This window comes from Elephantulus edwardii, unplaced genomic scaffold, assembly GCF_000299155.1.
Source record: "Elephantulus edwardii isolate Elephantulus edwardi_28Jun2011 unplaced genomic scaffold, EleEdw1.0 scaffold00032, whole genome shotgun sequence".
NCBI lineage: Eukaryota > Metazoa > Chordata > Mammalia > Macroscelidea > Macroscelididae > Elephantulus > Elephantulus edwardii.
Genome location: NW_006399782.1, coordinates 20835062 through 20855656, shown reverse-complemented (window position 1 = coordinate 20855656; position 20595 = coordinate 20835062). Strand labels below are relative to the sequence as shown.

Sequence of the window (20595 nt, the reverse complement as noted above, 5' to 3'; positions counted from 1 at the left end):
TTTGTAGGAAAAATATAATACATGAAATATAGTTTAACTTTCATTTTCTTATAACACTTAGTCCCTCTTTACCATCATTCTTAAATTGTTTTTGTCTTTGGAAAATAAGTGAAAAACCAGAGTTTTATGTTTGAGTACATGTACACCAACACAAAGTATGCTGCATTCTCCTTTTCTGATGGTGTAGAAATGTGTTATATTTTTCCTACTCCAATCTCATTATAAAACTGGTTAAATTTATATTAGCTAAAATTAACATCATAAATACATAGTTATCTGGTACACAGTTCTTCTATTAATAGTTTGAAAATGTGCTGGTCAGGACTAAAATGGTTTAATTATAATCAGATTTCATCTCCAGAAAAGCCAAGTCTACACTTCTACAGTCTGTGACTACATTATCAATTAACTTTGCCTTAGTGGATTAATACAGTGTATAAGGTCAGAACTGAGTAAATGGGACGAGGAAGAGTGCGTGAAACTCATTCACTCCTTTGCCAGATTCTGCAAAATAGCTTCCTTATTCCCACAATGTGAAATTTTTCTTCCTGATTCCAGTGTATGGAAAGGGAGTATCTCTAAAGCATAGAGCTATTTCTCCTAATACCATAAAGATGAGTTTGAAAAAGAGATGATGTCATCTGCTAAGCTGTTACCATGTTCAATCTTTCACAGGTAGTTAGAACTTCCATACTACCTTTCTATTCTCGTGGGCCTCAGAGATTTGAGGATAGGGGTCACAGATAGTTTATCCCTTTGGGTTAGAATGCCTTTCCAGATGAGTTCATCATTTTCATTACTCTGCTTCTTCCTTTCTCAGTAGTACCTTTCTAAAGGCAACCAAGGACCTCTTCAGTGAAATATTGAAGGCAGGGGATTCCTGGAATGATTAAAAGGAACAAAGCTTTCCCTTAGCACTTGTCCTTTTCTCTGTAAGGAGATGAGGTAATATATAATCTCCTTCCTATATTACTACCACAAGGGCAATTTGTGGGAAGAAGAGATGGATTTCTAAGAGTGAAATCCAACTGCTTAGCCTGGGCTATTTTCAGAAAGGCTTATCTTCAATATCCTCATTTCAGAATTGGTCTCTTTGCTCTGAGCAATACTTTGACCATCAAAAGCTACCAGCTGTAAGAACTGCTATAGAAGTTCTCTCTTATGCAAGGAAAAAGGAGCACGTTAATGTTACTGAAAGGTGAAAAGGTGACACGTATGGATAAATGTCAAAGCCTTCTGTTATTCTTCATGTGGTTTGTGTGTGAAACCTCATCTGACCTTTTGCTTTGCAGTTTCTATCACGTGTGTAGTCTGGTCGGACAAGTCCTATGTAAATCAGAGCTCCTCAAAGCCAGGAGACCTCTGTATCACTGTAATACCCCCAATAACTGTTTCAAGGAAGAACAGCCACAAAGAGCCTTTCTGTAGGACACGAAATTCACACTTGCCAAAGAAATCACTGCACGTGTAAATTAGAAACTAATCATCACTTCCTTTCTGGAAACAGTGGCAGCTTTGCCTTAGAGTTTATGTTGAAATGTACATTGGTATGAAATATTTCTCACTATAGTCAGCATCAATTTAGAAGTCAAACATTGACTCCCAGTTCCAGCATGCCAAGAAATCAGAGAGAGGAAAGAGTAGAAGTGGGGAATTGACAAAGACTTGGACTTCTCTGACACTTTAAGAAGCTAATTGTATTTGTAAATTCCTGGCAAAAAAAAAACAAACAAACCTGACAATTGTCAGATCTGTCACTGCTAGGCTATTCCTGGGTTTCTTCATCATCTATTTTTCCCTAAAGTCTTGCAAAGAACCGAAGGGCTCCCAGAGATGAAAATGAACTTGACAATCAGGTTGCAACTCAAACTGATCTTGATTCTTTTCGTCACTTTTTAATTCATTGCAGATGGTGTAAATGGGATGTTTACTAGCTGGCAGGTAATGAGTCTTGTAGTAGATAATAGTGATGGACAGAATCTCACGCCTGTTGACAGCCCAGCATCTCAGCAGCTGTATGTGGCTATCACCCATATATTACTTTGCCAGCCCCTTTCTCCCTATAGAAGCAACGGCTGGGGCACCTGAACCTCACCGGTTCACATAGGAGTTATCCTGATTCCATCTTTGCCATCCACATGCTCAGACAGTCTAAGATGTGATCTAATGTCTACTGCTCTAAAAGGAAAATGTAATCTGTTTAAACATCCAAACACTCCTCTTTGCAGGTACTGCCATTCATCATGACTGTCAGTGCTTCTGTGGAAGAGTAATGACCCTCAGGCATGGGATAATGCTCCATAGGGGCCTTATGAATGCCACTGCCAAGCACAGAAATTGATCGGTTTTCAGTGGAAGACCTGCACTTACTCACTAAATTACAAGTGGCTGTTTACCCCTTTCACAATAAAGGCTGGGTTAGGGAGCCACAGACCCTGCTGACTTTAATTGTCCTAAACATATGGGCACTAGATTTGGACCCATCAGTGAGATAGATTTAAGCAGCTTGAAGTTGAAAATTGGATCAGAGTCATTCAAAAATACATTGAAAGATAACGTGGGTATTGTTGTGGTCCACCCTTTTTTCATTTTTTTAAAAAAAATTCTCTATCAATGGAAGGTGACAACATCCTACCATCCAATATAAACATGATGTTTTGAAAAAACAAGAATAAGTATGCCAGTGAGAAGTTAACTGTTTGTTCCCTTCCTGTAGACCTACTCTTATCTGTGGATCTAAAGACTCGAACAATGGTGAACAATTATATGCTATGAACCCATAATTTCCGGCTAATCTCCAGTTATATCTCATCTAACCTACTTTGACATTTTCCTAACCTTCCAATCCCAGCTGCTTTTTGTCCTAAAATCTCCTTAGGAAATAAATTCACTTGCACTCTATGGACTGTTCATACTTTGGTAAATGCTTTATCACTATGGAAGGTTTATTAAAAAAAAAGTGTCTTCCTCAGTATTTAACAGACATCCTTTTTAAGACTGAATATTCTCTTATGATCTTTCCTTTGATCTTGCCTCCCTCAGTTCTAGTAGTGGTGCTTTATCTCCAGGGCTTTTAGATTCTGAAAAGGCCACCATATTTTTCACATTTCTCTCATGTTGTTTTCTAATGTACCTTTGATTTTTCATTTTGGCCCAATCTTCTTTGTCAATAACCTTGGTAGCATTAAAACTTAATGAGTATAGTTAGTATTCCAGGAAATATATTGCATAAGTTCTGTTATTTTATTAAATCATATTTTAATAATTTCCTTTTTTTCTAAGGGAGAAAAGTGAGGTATCCACAAATGAAGAGAAATTGAAAGATACTACTTTTTAGGAAGTAGTGTTCCTAGAAAGTACTGAGTGGTCACTTTCTTGCCTTAAATATTTCCCCACATGTATAGGTCATGACTCTGAGTTGGAAGGCTCAAGGACTCTGAACCACTTCATTTCCGTTTTGCCCTCTGCTGAGAATTTTTACTTCCGCCATGTTGGGCTTTGTCCTTAGAACACTGTGCTGCTAACCTGCAGGCTGTGCTTCTCTGGGTGGTTCAAATCCACCAGCAGGAGAAAAACATACAGGAGAAAAATGAGCCATTTGATTTGCCTCTTCAGTTCCAAACTCAGGCAATGCGTTTTGGCGGTTTGGTGTTTTTTTGTTTTGTTTTTTTAAAATTTATACTGCTTCAGAATGAATAATAGATCTTACAAGATTATTTAGGCAATTCTTATGGATCCCCAAGTCATACTTATACACGTGTAAAAGGAGATAAAATGCAAATTATCAGCAGGGCCACAGATCAGGATGAAGTAGTCCAAAACGTTGCTCTTGTTGTTAGGCATAGCGAGCCCAGGAACAAAAGGTCTGAATTCCGTCCTATCCTGTACCTTCCTCAGTCTCTGACACACTCAAGCCCGTTGCTGCAGTCACTGTGACAATCCACCTGGTTGAGTCCAAATTCTTGAACTAATCTCAAGAAGGAAATGGAACTTTTACTGATAGTGACTCTTCCAATAGTTAAGGAAGCTTACAAAGAAAGGAATGGGCTTTATGAAATCATTGCAGTTAGGAATGCTTTTTTCTACCTGGCCAGTTGCCTCTGTTTCTTGGCTGTTCAGGTAATGCCCAAGCTAAAGAAACTTCATATTCCCCATATCTTTATTATTGTTATCTTTAAAAGGTGGAACTTCAATTTCCTTGGAAGAGAAACTACTATAACTCACTGACTGCCATCAAATAATTCCAACTCATAAAAACCCTCCATAGGGTTTCTGAGGCCACAAAATGAAATAAGGCTGCTTACCTTTCTCTTTCAGAGCCCCAGGAAGTTTTGAACTACTAGAGCCTAGACTTTATGGTCAGTAACACAACACACTGTAGACTGCCTTATTAAGGCACTAGAGTGCCTTATTACTGGATATTATTGTGTTCTTGCATGTCGTTGAGTTGGAACTGACCCTCCAGTGGGTTTTCAGAGGCAGTAAATTGCATGGGAGGAGTTCTCCCACTCAGAGCAGCTGGTGGATTCAAACTGTGTGTCTTTGGGATTACAGCTTCTTACCACTAGGCCATCAGAGTCCTTTTTACAAATGTTGTTGTGTACCATCAAGCAGGAACTGAAGTATAGTAGACCCTCCAGTTGGTTTTCTAACTCAGTTAATCTCATAGGAGGAGATTCATTCTCCATCCTTCTTCCATGGAGCAGCTGGTGGATTTGAACTGTTTGCCTTCAGGATTGTAGCGAAGATTCTTACCACTAGGCAACCAGAACTCCCTCCTTTTACATTTAAATAGATCTTAATAACTAGTAAAAACGTAACATTGAAATAATAAGACTGGAAGATCTCAGTATGGGGCAGAAGTGAAGAAATATATTGAGAATTAGGAATATGCTAGAAGACAATAAAAAGAAATCAGATAGTGAACTAAGCAAAATAACCTTTGACGTTCAGTGTCAGCTAGAAATGTCAATGTAATTCAGGACTGTATACAATTGGCCATTGTTTCTCTGAGAAGAGAGGTATTAAGTTACCTGATTATCTTCTCTGGAAGAATGCATTCTGCTTTAGACACTTTTATTACCGGGAAGATGTAGACAAAACAGGGAAGATTAACAACCAGTTTTATTAGCAGGTAGTAGCTGAGCTGGTGTGAATAGTACTGGTTGTGAAGAGTTCTGTATTCTCTTCTCAGCTTTGCTAGGCTCTCACGTTGGAATAGTCATTCTAGAAATTTAGATAGGATAATTTATATTCTGTTCCCAACAGAGTGGGCAGTTTGGGAACTGAAAGAAAGGGGAATGTGTAAAACAGCTTAAGGACCTGGGGTGGCAGAATTTCTATTGTAGGATCTTCATCTTTCATTAACAACAAATAAACGAAATCAACGGCAACTTGTTAAGCTTTCATTTACACAAGCTCCAGACATTTAGCATTTATGGCATGTCTTCTAGGGAGAGTCAGTCTGAGTATTGCAAATGTTTAAGCTGTCAACTGAAAGACTAGACATTCAATGTCACCCAGTGATGCCTTCGAAGAAAGGTCTCGTGATCTCCTTCCAAAAAAATTAGCCACAGAAAACCCTATGGAGCAAGTGGAGTGATTGAAAGGAAGGACATTCTGAAAGCCATGGACTGTTAGAAACCCTGTGTATAACAATTAATAGCCTTACAAGGGGAATCGGGAGGAGGGGGTGGGAGGAAAGTGTGAATACAAGAAAGTAATTTAAAAAAAGGGGTAGGGGAAAATTAAGTTTTGCTCTTACACACATAACACGACCAGGACTTGTGATCAATTAGACAACAACTGGATCTGGAATATGCCATCTTGGTATAGAATTTAAGAGCTTGGGGATTTTGTGCTTTTCACAGAATAGGGGATCTAGTTAGTGCTAAGAACCCGGGCTGCAATCCCAAATGTTCATAACCACCAGCTGCTTTGTGGGAGGACAGGCAATTGCCTTCCATGTGATTTACTACCTCCGAAATCCCACTGGAGGGTCAACTATGAGTTGCTTCTAACTTGACAGCACACAACACCAAGTGGTAAGGAACTATGCTGCATTTTCAAAGGCATGTGGTTTAAATACACCAGCTGCTCAATGAGAAAGACAGGCAATCTCATCTCATACAATTTATTCCCTCTAAAAACCCACTGGAGGGTCAAGTATGAATTAGTTCCGACTCAGGGGTACCTGATAATAACATACTATTCTATTTCCCTGGAAATCTTTTAAGGCCACATAATAAACTTATAAGATTCTTTGTCATTTTACTCAAATTGGATTACTAAATTTATTGTAGTGGCACTAGAATGAGCTCATAGCTGCCCCTACACCACAGGGTTTTTGAGGCTGTAAATTGTAAAGGAAGAGATTTCCCATCTTTCGCCTTCAGAACTGCTGATGGATCCAAACCACCTGAGAGGTGCTACCTTTGGGCCAGCAGCACAACACCGTGCAGACAAGCTGCCAGAGCTGCTACCATAAATGTAAGCTTAGTTTCATAGGAATGCCCTTTGGGAAGAGGCCATCACTTTTAGCACTGTTAATAAGTATCATTAAGGAATGGCTAACATGAGCTTTTCATTTTTGTTATTAGATGCTATAGAGTTAACTCCAAATAATGGTCAGCTTGTATGCTACAGAGATAGGAACCGCCTAGTCCTGCACCGTCTTCACAGTCATTGCTATTTCAGTCCATTATTCCAGTCATTGTGTCCTTCTATCTTGTTGATACGTAGCTGTTGTGGTCAAGTGACACACGGTTCGAGGCCACCAGCTGCTCCATGAGAGCAGGATGGGCAATCCCCTTTCATGCAATTAACTACCTCTGATGACCCGCCAGAAGGTCAGCTATGGGTCAGTTCCAACTCGATGAACTTTGGTCTTTTCTTCCTCCTCTGTCTTTGTAATGACCGTAATAGTATTTCTTTCTTCTTTTTTTTTTTTTTCATTTACTTATTTGCATTTTTTTCTTTCTTAAAGTTCAAATTACTTTCCATTGACCACCAATTACAGTAGTGATCATCTCTGCTGGTTCTTAGTGACCAAAAATCTGGACATTTAAGGCTGTATTTAAAAGGGGCAGATGAAGAGTCAAGCTGAACTATGAGCTCAGGCAGGGTTGGCAAACAGAGGAGGTTGACTTCTGATGACTGTAGTCAAATGGGTCATACATTCAGCTGCTACCTTATCCACCTAGGTGTCCGGGTTCAGAGGATTTTCTCAGTGATTTTCACAATCCTTTCTCCACCAAATAAGACCAGCGACTTGGCAAACATTGCTGCACTGTTCTCACATTTCCTTTTCCTCCTTCCCTCAGGAAGGATATCTTCAGGCCAAATGCAAGTCTTTAATGACCAGATAGACAAGGAAAGTTACACTTCATAAATTCCTTTCTGCTCCTACAGCTGGTCAACCTAAGCTGGCTCAAGTGCTCCAATACAGTACATGGCCATGACATTACTTCTGACCTTCAGATGTGACTTTTTCTTAACTATTAGTTGGGGGTTCCTTCTCTTCTTGTCCCCCTGCTTCTCAATAGCTACAAGTGGAATGAATTCTTTAAATACAGAATCTGATCTAAAGAGGTAACTTTCCAAAGGCTGCTGGTCATTTGAACTAAAATAAAATCCACACTTCTCATTATGAAGTTTGCATAGTCTTGTTCCCGGCTAACTTCTCTGACCAAATCGACAATATCCTTTTAATTCACTTACATAACTCATAACTCACAATCCTAGCTCATTTTGAGAGAAGTGAGAGACTGAAACAGAAAAGTTGTTGTTTTATTTGCCTAATTTTTTTTTCCTTTGGATCTGTACATGGCTAATATCTACCATTATTCAATTCTCAGTTAAACACCATTTCCTTACGGATGCCTCCCTATCACATTGTACTCTTACTTCCCTCATTCTACTCATCAGTGTACATTGCATTATTGATGGATTTTAACCATCTTTTCTAACAAAGCAGGTTTCCTGAGGACAGGGGATCTGTGAGTCTTCTCACAAGAGTATTCCCAGTGCCTAAGACAGTAGGGAGGAGCACAATAAATATTTGCAGAATGAATGAATGTAAAATGGAATTAATGAATAGTAAACAAGGGTAAAGCCACTGTTTTTCATATCAATGAGCATTTCTTTAAATGTGCCTAAAAGTGTTTTGAAGACAAAAGACTGTCCTAATACTTTACCTGAATGTGCAAATTTTACTAATGAAAACCTAAGAGTAGATGAATGACTGGTCCAAAATCATGTGACAAATTCCTATTGTCCAATTCTGGTCTTTAGTCTTGTAAGCTCAGTCAAAGCTGCAGTGCTTCTCTTAGAACACAACTGTACACTAAAGACAGCTGATCTGAGTCCTTGACTATGCTTGCTTGGGGTTGGTGTGGAGTGGGTCTGTCAATCCTTTGAAATGGTACACTGTCCTTCTTTGGAGACAGGGTCCACAGTGTTCATCAGAGTATAACAGGAAGCCATTTACTCCTAAACACCTAGGAATCCTTTCAAATAACTCAATTCTAACGAACTTTATTTTTTACTCTTCCTTTGGTTCCTAGGAAGCCTCACGGCCTCAATATTTTTGTGAGAGACATTGGCCAAGCAGACACATTCTCATCTCCAGCTTTGACTCCAGGGTGTGAGAGGTCTCACAAGTTGAAGAAACCTGCTTGGTGATCAAGATACAAAGCTATCTAGTGCAGAGAAGAGATGAGGAATGGGGTGCTTTCTAACCATGTCCTCAATGTAAAGAAACTAGCCCACTGCCCTCAACATTTGTTTTTGTAGTTTTAGCAGGCTGATTTAAGCTATATTATTATACCTTTGAAGGTTCAGTAAGACAAACAAGTGATTGTCAGGCACAAGATAGAAAACAGAGAAACACAACACGTAATTCTAAGTTTAGGATATAGCATCCATATTGGGTTTGACATAGCACTTCCACAACCTGTTGTTGAATTTTTCTTTTTCTATGAAAGGACAATGAAAATAATAGTATTCTTAATCCAAAGATTAGGACCAAGGGTACCACTTTTCCACATAACATCAAGGTGGAGTTATGAGCTGGTTTTACCATGGGTGATACAATACTGCTACGATAAATAAGATGACGACTTTTCTAAGGTTTACTAAACTTTATCATTAACAATGACAATGCACATTTTCTTTTATAAAATTTCTAGAAATCCATTTCTTTTCAATAGATGATTATAATGATTATAACGATTATGAACAAGAAGAATAAGCCAACAGCTCCAACAAAGTACCAGATACCTTTCCGGGTGCTTTATTAGACACGTATTCATTTATTTCATTTTCCCAGCACCTGGATCTATTGACGATATATTGTTGTTATTCCTATGTGAGACGTGAGCAAAGTGAATGTAAAGCCAATGATAACTGGTATATAAATTATGAAGCAGGATTTGCATCCAGATTGTCTCGTGCCAGTTCCAATCTCGGATCCACTCTGCTTCCACCTTTGTCTGTGGTAGCTCTGCTTTTCCTGAATGAAAAGATGGCGAGAGCAAATTTCAAGCATTGCCTTTATTTGTCTCGGTTATGTTCACTTTCCCTAATGATTTACTAGTCCACGGGATACATACCTACATCTTTACCTCTGGGGGGAAAAATAATTTCAGCAAATTGGGATTTAATCCCATTTATAACTGATTATGTTAAATAGAAAGCACCTTATCAGCTTGTTCTCTGCATAACTGGTAATTATAATATATGAAATCTTTGGAAAATGTCTGAATCAAAGTTTTGGAAGGTTTGAATTAGATAATTATTAGTTGGAGCATATGAAGTTGCCATTTCTCTAGGTCAAAAGTGGTCAAATATTGAGAAAGTCAAATGGTTCAATTTATGGAAAATATTCTAATGTTAACCGCTATTGTTACAGAAATTACGTTCACTCTAGAGTCCTTCTCATCCAGCTTTTCTGCTCATGTGGAATCATTGCTGATAGGAGATTCTGAGGAGGTAGAGTTGAATTTGCCATTTTTATTTGCAGTATTATTTCAAATTCTTTCTTAATTTTTACCATAACATGTACACTAAAACAATGCCACAGAAGCAGGCTGAAGAATGAATAAACACCAAACATTTGTACAGTTTTACCTAACCTTGTAGTGAAAGTCAAAGCTTAATGGCAATACAAGTTATACTGAGTGAAAAAAAAAAGAAAGGATGAAAGTCATAGAACCTTATTGTTTTTATCTATCATACCAGAAACTTTTAACTAGACACTTCAAAATGAATATCAAATCCATAGAGCTGGTTTGAGGGGAGTGAAAGGGTTTCCTTATGGCTGCTGTAATATATTACCAGAAGTTTAGTAACTGCAACAATACAACTGTATCACCTTATAATTCTGGAATTCAGAAATCTTAAAATAAAAATGTTGGCAGGGCAACGTCCTTTCTGGAGTTCTAGGATGAAGAATCTGTCCCCATGCCTTTTGTAGCCTCCAGAGGCCACCTGAAGTCCTTGCCTCATAGCCCTCCCTCCAACTTCAAAGCTAGCAGTGTAGCCCCTTCAAATACCTCCCTCGGCTTCTGTGATCACATGTCCTTCTGTGCCTCTAACTCTTCTTCCTTTTAAGGACTTATGAATAAACGCTTGTGATATGGTGCATTACATGTCGAAGTGCTAACAGAAAGGCTGGCTGTTCCAATGCACTAGCTGCTCTGTGGTAAAAAGACGACATAGTCTGCTCCTGTTAAGATTTACAGCCCTAGAAACCGGATGGAAGGCTGCCATGAATTGGAGTTAACTTGATGATAACAGACTTGGTTTGGTGGGTAGTTATGATTATATTGGGTCCACCTGGATATTCTCTTATCACTTTAACTTAAGCATGTCGATAACGCCCTTTTTGCTAGGTAAAGTCAAAGGTTCTGAAGATTAAGATGTGACATCTTGGGGGAAGGGCCTTACTATTAAGTCTGGACTTCCTGAGCGGTATAGTTAACGCACTTAACTGTGCTGCTTGTTCGGAGGTTCAAGTACACCTTGAGCTAACTTGGAATGAAGAGGTGGTCATCTACCTTAGAAAAATCAGTTATCCAAAGCCCTGGGGAGTTCAATTCTACTGTGATATACACAGGATGGCTACATTTTTTTCCTGCTGTTAGATGCCATCAAGTGAACTATGACTCATAGGGACCCTCTGAACAACAGATAAACCTCGCCCTATCCTGTGCCGTCCTCATGGTCTCCAGCACGCCCAAGCCCACTGTTACATTCACTTGTGGCAATCTCACATCTCATTGAGAGTCGTCTTCTGTTTCCCTCACTCCTCCGCCTTTCCCAGCATGATGTCATCTTTTTTTCCCACAGACATGTAATGTACCTCTCTGATGGGAGCTCTGCTGCCCGGCTGGTAGGAGGCTGTGCTGCAATCCCAAAGGGACGCAGTTCAAACACAACAGCAGCTCTTCAGAAGAAGGATGTACAATCTCCTCCCATGCAATGTACTGCTTCTAAAAACCCACTGGAGGGTCAGCAGGGTTGGTTCCAACTTGACAGGACATAAGTGCCTCCTACAAAGGCTCTAAGTATGTTGCTGGTGTTCAAACCTCACTGCCAACAGCACAATCCTAAGGCACTGATCCTTCTTTGAGGGCTGTGCATGAATTCAACAACAACTACTACTTTTTCAAAATAACCTTATTTTGTGTACCACAGGGTCTACAATATTCCAGGTACCTAAGTTTCAAATAGCTAAAAAGATCATTATCATACCATTAAAGACATTTCTAATGATATCTTTAAAGCTCATACCATGGGGAACTACATAGACTCTCTCATATTTACACATTTACAACTTTTAAAGAGATAGCAGCGTATGTTACTTTTGGCACGTGTGTATAAAAAAATCATAGTCTCACTTTGTGTTTTTTTGAGCTTTGTTTTATTTATACTCAGATTCTTTTAAATATATTCCAACTTGTCCTTTTTTTTTTTGCAGAATTTATGATGCACTCTTCAGCTAAAGATATATTAACATCATATAAGGGGCTTTGGCTTTTGGTTTTTCTGTTTTGTTTTTAAATTTCCTTTGGAAAACTCTGTGGACACAAGGCTGAGTTTTTCCACTAAGGCCCATCCCGGACAGAGTCTTGGAACATTTTCTCAAAACTCTGAGCACCCTTCGCTTAGACACCACTCATAAATTATCCATATTAATCTGACTTGTAACTTTAAATGCTGACACAGATGACTCTGCCACCACAAACCCCCTCACTCAGTTCCTTGCTTCAGTTAACCCATCTCAGATGTCTTCTTGCTTCTCTCCCCTGAGATACTGGGATCCCTGACCGACACCTGCCCAACATTTTCAGAGAACATCAGCCCTGCAACTGTGGAAGCCTCATCAACACAGACCCAGCAGAAGAGCGTCACAAACTTGTCCTGCTGCAAACCACACAGCATCCAGAGGACCATCTTTATGCTGATAACACTAAAATATAAAATAATGCCAACAGCTGGTGCTACAAATGGCTTTTAAAAACGATGTTCATTCACTAAAATTCCTCTTGCTACTTTTGACATGAAACACGCAGTCTCTAATTATTCTGATCAAGACGGTGAAATACAAAAACAAACTTTAATTGTGTTTAACAGATATTTAATCAGGACTCACTGAACTACAGATTAAAGCTGAAATTCATAAACCATAATTACCCGATTGTCGCAATCTTTTGGTCCACATTCTCCTTCCGTCTGGGCGTCTGGCACCTTGCCCCGAATTTCTTTTACTGTCTTCTCAGCTTTGTTACTGTTCATGTTTTCCAGCAGAGATTTAGCACAGATTACAAAATATCTGTTCTTGGCAACTTTCTTCATTTGCTTCTTCCCCCCACCCCCCACCTTGCAAAAAAAAAGTTTGTTGGGTTTTTTTTTGTTTTCCCTACCAGGGTAGCTGAAAGAGGCATACGTTTATGGTGCTTTGATGATACAAACTAATTATATAGTTATCAGGAGATAATACGGTAGTGATCACAAGCGTTTCTGTACAGTTCTCACGTAGGTATCATGCAATTTCCCCAGCACACCGTGCAGTGTGTCCCAGTCACCATGTAATTACCTCATGTCATTGCTGCATTGTTTAAGGGAAAAGACTTATCTCACCCTAACAAACGTTTCTGCCACATTTTTTTTGGGGGGGGTGGATATAAAGAAGCTAAAGTCTTAGTTTTCATGTCAAGTACTGCTGACTTTCAGTGAGATATAGCCATGCAGAGTTAAGAGGAACACACCTGTCCTCTGCTGAATATGTGTGTTTACTAGGAGCAAATGGTGTGATTTTGTTTCCTTTGCATCACACCATCCACAGGAGAGAAGTGACTGCCGACAATACAGGCAGTCCCCAGGTTACGGACAGTGGTAGCCTCCGGGGTGAATCGTAGGTAAGCCAGAACAGGCACAGAAGGCTCTTACTTAGACTTGTGTCTTACTTCAGCGCAAGAAAAGGCTCGCAGCTATTTCAGTGATTTAAAAATCTGCTCTGCACAGCAACTGAAGGTGCTTGTGATGAAGAATTTGTCGTGAGCCTGTTTCAAAGTGAGGGCAAATTTACATAACTTGAAATCATGGAGAAGTTGTCCGGTAAGTCACTTTTCATAACCTAAGCACTTCCTGTTCATACCTTTTCTCTTTTGCTAACAACAGAAACTAAAAGACAAAAATAAATAAGCAAACAAATAAAAAGTGAGGTGGGGTGAAACCCCAAATAAATCAAAAGCCCCCTAACCACCCTATTTACTTAGGATTCGTTTCGTCTGACACTTCATCTCTTCTCTTCCCTTTCAAAATCTCAGTCACTCACATTTGTTTTTTTCCTAGAATTATGGTGTAAATCATTCTTGACAAGCTAGCTTGAAACTTCTCTCACTCAGTAGAAACACACAAAACGCTGCTGTAATTGAAACATGTAACTGAGAGCTTGAAGCTCTTTCTAGCCAGTTCTTCAGGGCCAGTCTTCAGAAGGGCCTGCAGCGTTTCCTTCAAAGTGTGGTAACCCCTGTGTCACACAGTGAGTAGAACATCACAGACCAAGGCAGGAGGATAAAGAGAAGGCACCGGCAAAAGAAAAGGTTGGGGGTCCCTTTCTTCCCCCTAGTTGGGCAGACAAAGTTATGAAGCAAGGACTGCAATTGCTACTGATTTAATCTGAGGTGGATGGCATGGTGTCTGACCTCACGGAGACCTCTAGATATGACACACCACCTGAGATTGCTAGCTTGAAACAGGATGCAGTCACTTAACTTTGTAGCACAAAACGTAAAGCATTTAAAATTCCGCTTTTATTAGTCACCTCCCAATCTGAGAGCTGCCCGGTTCAACTGCACATAAAACTCAGGTTGGGGTAGAAAAGCACCTCCAGATTTAGAAGGGCCAGAAAAATGGCTATTCCATGCTCGAGCACTGCTCTTCAATCACACAGTTCCTCTAAATACAGTTTGACAGCCTTTGAGATGCAAAATGCATCTGTTTAATGTCAGTGAGGTCCCCTTCACTGCATTGCTAAATCTATTTAGCAGAATCTTCTTGGAATAATCTGTCCCTAGACCTAAGCATGCACAGTGATTTTGAGCATTTTAAGCTAACGATAATGGTTAGTGCTGAGAACAGATGTACCTGGCTGTGATGTGATCTATTCCAGTAGGCTTTTATGAGCTGTTCATTCCTATTGACTTAGCATTTTATGTCTGTGCTTTTGCCTGGCATGATGGTTGCATAGGGGTGTCGTGTGTGTATTTTCCTGATGTGTGATGACTGCACAGGGGGCTATGTGTATTTTCTCAGTGCAATGGCTACACAGGGTGTTGTGTGTCTGTTTGCCTGGAGTTATAGCTGCACATGATATTGAGTGACTGCTCCCCCCATCTGATGCCTAGCTTGCAGGGTCCTGTGCGTGTCTTTTTTTCCTAGTATGATGGTTGCACTCATTGCTGTGCTAATGATGGACATTTCTAGCAATTATCTATCTACAGGGTCCTAGGGAAAAAATTGCAGTAAAATCAATAAACAGCACTAGACAAGCCCTTGTAAACATGAAATGACACCCCAGCATAAATACCTTTTCCTTCCATCGCGTGTCGTGTTAAAATCCAAGTGCTGCTACCTTATTGGCATTGGGATAAAAATTCTACGGTCTCTCTATTTCTTTCGTATAGTACTATCCTTTGGGGGAGTTTGCGATTACTACTGGTTGGAGGGCTTTATACATGAATCTATCTAATGACAGTTTCACCACATTGTCCTACACATCACCTCTTAAACTCCATCTCGACTTGCTTTGGTATAATAGCTGATACATCTTTCATTTATTCTTGCAGCCACACCAAGCCCTCCCCACATGTGCCCTACATCCCGCACACGACACCCCCTCCCTTGCTGCTCTCTAGTCTTGCTGCATCCCTCCTGTGTTCACCAAATGGAACTGACAAAGGAAAGAACCAATGAGGTTAAAGTCTTTTGAAACCCCTAGAATACAGATGAGCTGGGAGGCATCTGGAAACAAAACCAGACACTTGAAATCAAAGAGACAAGTAAATTACTATCCTAATCTAGGAAGAATAACTAAAGGTGTCAGTGGGGTTCCATTGATAGCACTTGGCCCTCGGCCAGAATGCCAAGGGTTCAAACTCCACACTAGGCTTTGGGCTCAGGCCCAAGACTTGCCACTGCAGGGCGTAGCAGCATGTGTGGCAGTGTTAAAGGTGTCAGCCTTCTGCAGAGAGGTTAAGTCCAAGTCCTTGTGCCGGCTTGTCATTATGCCCTAGAGGGCTGCAGAGATAACCCTGGCTTCCACACCAGGGCCACTTTCAGCAGGACAGGTTGTGCAGACACTAGCTATGTTTTGTAGCAGTTATTTGTGAATGCAGTGTCATACAATTCGTACTGTGCCACTTCTCTGATGAGGACCGGGGTTACTCAAAGACATACGAGCATGTGCAAGAAAATCCAACTCTGCATCCCTCCCCACCCCCAAAAAGAGAAAAGGAGGGGGGGAAAGCCAGTATCTGTCCTAAAGAGTCTTCCATCAATGCAAAGAGCTAAGTTTGGAAAACTAAAACCACGTGTCTAAATGAAAGGAAATGTTTTCATTGGAACAGCTTACATGTCTGGTACACTTGCATAAAAAGTATTGCATAGCATTTTAGAGCTAAAATTGCTATAAAATGCTTAATACAGTAAGAATAATTATGAGATTTTGTACGCACAGCTGGTATACAACTAGAGTCTCAGCCACAGATTCAACAGAGCATGGGAAAATCATTTATAAAAATTTCTGGTATGCCAGTTTAACTGACCATCAACAGCCCAGCAACACTTCCTCTATTGTTTATGTGGATAGGAAATTTATTTACCTACCAAAATGCTTTCTCTTTTTGCTTTCATGGATATCATCAATACTTGATTCAGAGAATTCTGTTACTTGACAGTAGCAATCCGAGTTGTAACAGAACATGAGTGGCCTGAGCAAGAGGCTTCTTCACTAGGCAGAGAAGTTGCAAATATTAAACAATGAACATTAAGGCTCATTACCATGCGTATCTTCAGTAGTCTCCCTTTTATGAACATCTTCTTTCTTCTGTTGGTTCACCTTTTCTCCTCTCCCTTCTTCTTCTCAAAGATTCAAATCCTTGGATGGTTTCCTGGTAGCTCTGAGTCCTCCTGCCACAGCCCACCTGGTCTTGCCTCCCCCTTAGTAACGCTGTAAGGACAGAACTCTTCTTTCCTTGTCTTTCCAATCAAAATATCATGGCTGTCACTTCTACATTCCCTCTAGTTTCAGCTCCAGCTACCAATCACTTGAAAAAGGGCTAAAGTAATCTAGATGAGTTGTTAATGGTTGATAATAATTTAAAGTTGTTTGTTTCTTGATAAAATATGTATTTAAGAGTTAAAGAAGAAGTTTTGTCTGTATCTTTTAGGCTGTATAGAAAATGCTTTAACAGGAAGTGAGATGAATCTAACCAGAGACCTTGCTGTAAACCTGGTACAAGGTCTTGGTCATAAGGAGAGGAGTCACTATGGTAACATGCTTTGGAAAACGTATGGGACAGTTCCACTCTGCCCTGCTGGGTTGTAATGAGTTGGAATCAACTAGATGCCAAAGCTTTTTTTTTTGTGGGTTTAGGGTACAGATAGTCTAGGGACAGAAGGCAGAATGGTACAATTAAAAAAGAAGGGGACTAGAACTGTTGTTGCTGCTTTAGGCTACTGAGTATGAGTTTATGGACAGTCTATCTGAACCCTTTCCTATCTTGTGCCATCTATGACATACTTGAGGCCATTACTGCAGTCATTGTGTCAAGCTATCTTGTTGGGATATTTCGCTCCTTTGTTGATGTTAGGGACATGTCCAATTTCCTGAAGAGTAATGTTGTCAGTTTAAAGACTCAGTTGCACCAGATTTAAGCCATAGTCGTTCCAATCACATGCCATGCACCTGAGAGCTGGGCAATGAATAAAGAGGACAGAAGAATCAATGCCTTTGAGCTGTGGTGCTGGAGAATACTACTGAATATTCCACAGATGGCCAGAAGAAGAAACAGAAATGTCTGGGAGAAAGTGCAACCAGAGCACTCCTTACAGGTACGAATGGTGAAGACTCATCTCACACATTTCAGGCATGCTGATAGGAGGGACCAGCATTAGGAATCCATATTTCTGTACCAACAAACATTGCCACGACATGTTTGAGTAGGACATTCTGCTTCTTCAATTAATAAATGAGACTCTTGGATCAAAAAATCTCCTTGGCTCTTTCCAGCATGTGGTTTTCTGACGAAGCAATTTCCCCTAGCTCTAAATAAAGAAAGAGGTCATTCCATAGGGTATGGATGCCCACAGGGAAGTTTTAAGCTAGCACCTTGTTAATGACAGTGTTGTTGCATACCGTCAAGTCAAAACTGACCCATAGCTGGTGGGTTTTCAGAATCAGTTAATCTCGCGGGAGGAAATTTCCCATTCTTCTCACGCAAAGCACCTCGTGGATTCAAACCATGTGCCTTCAAAATCGCAGTGGAGTTTCTTGCCACTAGGTCATCAGTGCCTACTTTTTGTTGTTGTTGTATGTTTCCATGCATGTACACTGTGCTTTATATAGTCCTTCTTACATTATATTTTGTTCCATATAATGAACTTTTTTTTTCACTCTGTGTCTTATAAAATTAATCACCACTGATCTATGCCCACTACTATCCAGCTTTTAAGAACCCCTTCTTGGATCTTTCCTAATTCCTTCGCCCACTCCTTTTATCCACCAAACTCTCCACTCAGTGATTTATCCCCATCTCACCCTTAATTCCCTTCCCTCCCTGCCCTTTCCTTTCAGTACATCGTCTTTAAAATAATTTTAATGAACATTTACAGAGATTTTGGATTTCCATTCATTCATTGTTGCACTTTTCTCCCTGCCCAGCCCTCCCCCTGCACTCCCTAAGTTTGCTCCTCTCTTTGAAAAAGCAAAAGAAAAATTCTTTCTTTTTGTACATCTTTTTTAAAAATTTTATTATTTTTTGTGTGTGTACCATCAAATCAGATCTGACTGGTACAGGAGGAGATTGTCCCTCCTTCCCCGGCAGAGCATCTGGTGGATTCGAACCGTGCACCTCTGGGATTGTAGTTGCAGCTCCTTACCACTAGGCCAACAGAGCTTCCCTCTTTTTGTACATCTTAATAGTTGTCCTATTTTTACAATAATGGATTTATGCAGCATTTGTCTTTATGACACTGAGTTTGTTCGCTCAGTATAATGAATACTTTTGAGTGGTCCTATGCAGTTATTTCCTTAGCACTTTTTCCCCTGATTCATTTAATGCAACACTTTTATATATGAAACACAGCACTAGTCACTGAAAACAGAGTTGAATAGGACACCATCTCTGCTTCCTAAGGGCAATTATTCTACTAGTCTTGTCTATCCTTTTTTTTTCCTCCCTCATTCACTTCCAGGCATACGTCTATATGTATACACCTACACTATAAAAGTAGCATGGATAAAGTAAGAGGAATTAGACTTATCTGGCCATTCCAAAGCATTTATCTTCAACAAAAAATAGGATAGTAATTTGCACTTACAAATTATACTCACTCAAGTATGAACTTTTAGGTAGCATTTTCCCAGGGATAATGCAAAGAAAGGAAGAAGGGTAGAATAGAAAGACTGATGGAAACAAGAATCACAGGAAGGAAGTGGGAAGAGTGGTTACATTGAGGGCATTGTAATTAGTATTATAAAACAATATGTATTTGGATGGTTAAAAAGAACACCAAATTTTCACACAATGTGTGATTTCTTTTTTTTTTAAAAGTACTCCAGTAATGTAAAGGGTATTTTGAGGCTTCAAGTGTGCTACCCAGCTGAAACACCCCATGTGTAGCCACCACCTCTCTGTCAGTTGAAACATGTATGTTGTTCTGACACTGCACAGGCTCCAGTGGGGCTTCAGGACAGCAACAGCAGAGAAGAGACCTAGCAATCTCCTTCCTCAACTCAACTAACGGTGGCACCAGTCCTATCCAATTGTGTATGGGGTCACTATCAGTCAAGGTCAACTCTGGTGGCAGTTCACAACAGTTTATGAGGGGGAGACAATTTGGGAGGCAAAAATCCTATAAAGGTAAAATAATACCTTCTGTAGGAAACTAGCAAAATCCTAAGGATAAAATTCCTGTAAACGGCAATGGGGAAAGTGATATTATGGAATGTTTTTGTTGAATCGTTGGTTTCTCTATGATTTTCGCCTTCTGACCTTTGCAAATACTTTTGCCTGGTTTAATAATAATAGCATCCACGTGCTGAGCATAAATTAAATGTTAAGTAATTCAAATATATTATTATCCATGATAAAAACAACTCTGCAATGTAGATAGTACTGCTGTTGTTGTTATGTGCCATCAAGTCGCTTGTGACTCATAGTGACCCTATGTACAAACAGCCCTGAAACCTGCTATATCCTGTGCCAATGTTACCGTCTCTGACAAACCTACCCTCATTACCCCAGTCACTGTATTAATCCATCTCATCGATGTCCTCCCTCTCTTTCTCCATCCCTCCACCCTTCCAAGAATGTTGCTCCTCTCCAAGGACTGGTCCCTTCTTACAACATGTATAATGTATGTCCGACAAAGCCTCAGCATCCTTGCCTCCAAGGAGCAGCCTGGCTTCACTCTCTACAGGACGAGCCTGTTTATTCTCCTAGCAGTCCACTGCATATTCAACACTCTTCTCTAGCACTTCTACCCTCACTTTTATTGCTGTCTCCCAGGCTTGCACCATTCCAGGACCAGTTGTGGACCACATAACTGTCACCCATAGGGTGTCCACTGACTGATCTTTTTGAAGTAGATCATTAAGCCTTTCTTCCTAGTCTGTCTGTTTGGAAGCTTTGCTAAAACCAGTTTGCTAATATTTTAACAGCATGCAAGCATCCATTGCTAGATGGGTTGTGGCTAGGCATGAGACACACAGGCTGAACATGGGATGCAGAAGTCTCACATGGAAGGTGAGAACTGTACCAATGATGCACCACTCTCCCAACCATCATTTTATGGATGTAAAATCTG

General features: G+C 40.1%; 1 protein-coding gene across 2 annotated transcripts in view; it reads right to left on the bottom strand.

The window, feature by feature from the left end:
• Positions 1–20595, bottom strand: part of ZBTB20 (zinc finger and BTB domain containing 20) — a 390835-nt gene that overhangs the window by 295227 nt on the left and 75013 nt on the right. The gene's annotated exons all lie outside the window — the stretch shown is intronic.